Raw genomic sequence first — 4,861 nt, forward strand, 5'->3', positions numbered from 1 at the left:
CGTCCATGGTGCAAAATGTTATGTTGGTGATTGGGATTTCTTCAATTGCCCATCTCACCACATCTGTATATGGGAGAATTTGTTCTTGGGCTACGATCCGATGAAGGTAAGAGTCGGCTAAATCCTTTAGAGTAGCATCAGACTTCCGGGTCGGGTCTGCTGTGGCTTGCACTGTTGTTACCTCAGGTTCTTCGGCCTCAATCAGATTGTAGATGCTCAGCCAAGTAGTTTTACCGAGTCCTAGACATGTGGTGTTCGATATCAGTCCCTTTTTGCTTGGTCCTGAATCGGCAATGTGTTGTCCTGTAACTGTCGAAGTGGAAGCTGTTCCAGTTTTCTTAGATTTCTTCCCCATTTGGCTTGAATCTTCTGTTTTGGAAGAGCTCTGCACAGGAGAGAAAATGAACGTAATGCGGAGAATTGGTGGCGCAAACCAAATATGAACGATATATATTAATCAATGAATAATGGAGGATTAACTTAAGGTGGCCGTGGATACAATCTCTGAAGAGATTTTAGCCTTACTATTTCATTAAATGGCCGTTTAAACCTATCAATCCTTTAAATGCTCATCATATCGTTTATTGGCCGAATGATTCATTTAAGCGTGGCTTTGATGTTTTGGCGGTTGAGCGTAAGTGAATCACTATCGGGAAGAGAAAGGCCTTTAATACTAAATAACCATAATATATCCCGGCTTTATCAATCTTTTTTGAAATCTGCGCCTAGCTTTATCGCAATCGGTGATCGAGGGAATGCTTAAGTTGTTATATTGGTGTCCTTTCGGAATCCCCGATTGCCGATAGCGATATCGCCAATTCGCATCGGGAGTTTTAAACGAGAGATTTAGATGGATGCATGCTACACTCCCGATCGCCGATAGCGATATCGCATCGGAGCAGAGAGGGGCCTTTTGTTATGATCGCTTGCCTTCCCAATACCTGATAATCATTTGTGCATTGTCGCATCAGGGAAAATCAATGGGTCTTTATGTCATGCATCCTTTGTTATTGCGATATGCGATCTTGCGATCGCTTTATCGCAATAATAAAGGATTATTCATTCTTTATTATAAGACCAATTAAGTGATTTATCAAAAAGGTTTATAATGTTTTATTTCTTTTCGGACCTTTTGAATAATGATAAGTTGATACCAATTTATATGAAAAGGGACCCATTTCATATTGTAGTTTTGAAAAATAAAAATTGTATGAAATGGGGGGGGTTGTTGTAGAGCACAACACTATGACAGAGTTGCATCAAAATAAATCATCTTGTAAATGTTCTAAGTCCTCTGCCCAATCAAAGGGAGGAATTTTTTGTGCTTCCTCTTCACCAAATTCCTAGCGAAAGAACCAAAAAACCATCAACATATATTTTAAATGAACTTTGCTAAATGACATTGTTTAAAAAAAAAATCTACTTTATCAACATTTATTGTTAAAGTTGTATGTATCATCTTTTTTTTTTAAGAATTTTGTCTCTCTTAGCCTGAGGGATAGAGTGAGGTGGCCAGTCCACATCTATACTCACTTAAAAGTTTACAAATGCATTATAGCTCATTATGTTTATAAGGCATTATAGCTCATCATGTTATTAGAGGATTTGAACCTAGATGGGGAAGATAATAACCATTTTTCCCAACAACCTGAAACAATCCCAATTGATAAAGTTGTATATATCTTTCTTTCTTTCTTTCTTTTTTTCCAGAAAGAAAAAACAAATTTATTTTAAAATAAACTAGTTACATGTACCAAAAGATCATATAAGTACAATTGTTCTGTGTAATTTGCTTACACATAGTAAAAAGTCTCGATGACAAAAATGACGAAAGGTGAACACGGAAGTTTGACTCATAATCATGTCAAAAATTCCAAGACACAAAATTACCAATGTTATACTAAACAAAGACTAAAATGATATCAAAGCATACAAAATTGATATCTGTGATAAAATAATGCAGCATTAAAAACAGAGGGAATAAATCTTGTTTTATCACCGCGAGAGCCAAGTCCATATATATATCGAGTAGCAGATAAATAGAGCCTACAAAATCCATGGAAAATAAAACAGTTGAGACCTGCAAGACTAAGCAAAGGGTGGGATGGTTCCATCACCAATGTTTCGACCTTTATCAATATGTATCCTTAAAAGTTAAATATATTTCAATAAATTTATTAAACCGACATAGATCCATTGTTGGGTCCCTATAATACTAGTGATTACCCCATTACTATTGTAGTTATACCCCTTATTTATATTGTTGTGCCCCTATTACCCCCTTGTTGTTATTTCTGTGCCCCATAGAATCCCTCTATTGTTATTTTTGTGGCTTTATATTATTATTGTTAGGTCGGCTGGATTATATTGTGACTCCTTAGACTCCTATATATAGAAAGGAGGTTTTGTCATTTGTATCATCCAAGAATTGTTCATTTATGTAATGTAAAGGAGGTTGCCCCCTCAAAGAGGCTGAATTCTAAGGCGTGGATCTCTCTTTTCTATCTTTTTGTGAGCTGGTTTCATAACATTTGGTATCAGAGCTTTGGATTCTAGGGTTTCGCTGCTCCAAACAGGTCATCGTGGCATTTTTGCTATAACTTTTTTTCTGTGACGTTTCAGAAGTCGCAAAAAAAACCAATTTGAGAAGAAATCGCGCTGAACCTTGGGTCCGAATTTCAGAGATTTTCGCGCGATATTTGCGGAGATATGATCTGAGGAAGTTGGTCTTTTTGCAGACTCCTGAATTACATTCAAAACAGGTGACCTGGGGAAAATAGTCATAACTTTCTCTCCGGGGATCGGATTGAAATTTCGTAAGAAGGTACAGAAAGAGGACGGACTGTAGTTTCTTGTATGTGTGTTTTAGATTCAAAGGTTGAAACAGTGACTCGTGGCACATCGTACAAGTTCGCTCTACTGAACTAGTCTAAAAGCAAGTAACTGTGGGAGATTTCACATAACTCTTCCTTGGAGAATCCAATTTGGGTCAGACTTATGGCATTGGAAAGAGGAAACAGAAGGCTACTACAGGTCGAAATTTCAGAACTGGATGATCCGAAATTACAGAGATACATCAGATTCAATATCAGGCTTCTATAAAGTAAAAAAAAGGTGTGTAATTTTTTTTTTTAATTTTTGTGTAAGCTTGGTTTAACGGAATTCAAAGGGCATAGTAAAGCATTATTATCGGTAACTGATGCCCCGAGGAAAGAAAATGCAAACACCTAGTAAGGAACCTGAAAGCTCTAGCATGACTCATGAAGAAGAGGAAGAAATGCTACATGATATATCAAAATTACAAGAACAAGTGCAACAAATGTCACGCTCACAAAAGCTAACGGAAGCTAAGATAAGTGGCGTGGAATCTAAGATAAATGGCGTGGAATCTAAGATAAATGGCATGGAAGCTAAGATGGATGATTTTAAGATAGATTTGAAGACAGATTTGAAGAAAGACATGGCAAATTTGAAGACAGATTTGAAGACAGACATGGCAGATTTGAAGACAAATTTGACAAATTTTCTACAAGAGATACTTACTAATGGTGAAAAGGTTGTAAAGGAAACTCATGATGTGAACAAAAGTAATGTTAATCATGATTCCATAGATTCTAATGTTGGATCGAAGACCCACCATATTCCAAAAATCAATATGAGGAAGTTTGATGGCAAGGATCCCGCCACATGGATATTACAGATGGAGCAGTTCTTCGATCTCAATAATGTGAAAAACACACAAAAGGTACGTATGGCAACTGTATATTTGGAACCAAATCAGTTTGTATGGTATCAATGGCTTTGCTCTGGTAAAAAATTTATCACTTGGGCAATTTTTACGAAAGAATTGATAGCACATTATGAAGATACAAAAAGCAACACTTTTTTTTAGTCAATTGATAAGTCTCAAACAAAAGGGTTCAGTAATGGAGCACATTGAGGAGTTCCAAAAATTGAACATAAGGGTAAAAGATATTCCAGAGGAGCATAGGATTGATGTGTTCATAGGGTCTTTAAAGGATAATATCCAACATGATGTTTGCCTTTGGGAACCTGATTCATTAGAGAAGGCATTCAGGTTAGCAAGAAAAATGGAAAGCAAAATTATGGCAACCAGGAAGCATACCACTCACAACTATAAAGACGGAAGTGTTGTTGCCCCTAGTCTTCCACAACCTATAAGGTTGACACCACAACAATTGGAAGAAAAAAGGGCAAAAGGGCTTTGTTACAGTTGTGATAGCAAATACACTAAAGGTCATAAGTGTGCTGAGAAGAAATTATTCTACATAGATTGTGAAGAGGAAGAAGAAAAGGAGCAAGAAAGGTCAAAAGAAGAAGATATACTCCAGGAACAAAGCCTAGATGAAGAACAAATAATTCTGACCATATCTTGTAATGCATTGGTGGGAATTACCACTCCTCAAACCATCAAGATAGAAGGACAAATCAAGAAGAAAAAGGTAATAGTGTTGATTGATTCAGGAAGCACCCACAATTTTATTCATTGTAGGGTTGCAAAAGAATTGAATTGCTTCCTATATCCAGCACCAGAGTGTCAAGTGATGATTGCAAATGGAGGAACAATAAATTACTCTGGAAGGTGCCATAATATCAAGCTATCCATGGGAGAATATGTATTGACTAGCCCAATGCTTTCCATTCCAATGGGAGGTGCTGATGTTGTACTAGGAGTCCAATGGCTACAATCCTTGGGTACAATAGCTTTTAATTTTCAAGAACTTTTCATCAAATTTTCTACGGAAGGAAAGGAAGTTGAATTAAGAGGTATTGCAGGGAAACCAGGAAAGATAATCAGCTCTAATGGTATGACAAAGCTTCTAAAAAAGGAGCAAAGAGG

Source organism: Pinus tabuliformis, chromosome 7 (genome assembly GCF_031772625.1).
Source record: "Pinus tabuliformis cultivar Carrire ecotype Pingquan chromosome 7, CPIR1, whole genome shotgun sequence".
Taxonomy (NCBI): Eukaryota; Viridiplantae; Streptophyta; class Pinopsida; order Pinales; family Pinaceae; genus Pinus; species Pinus tabuliformis.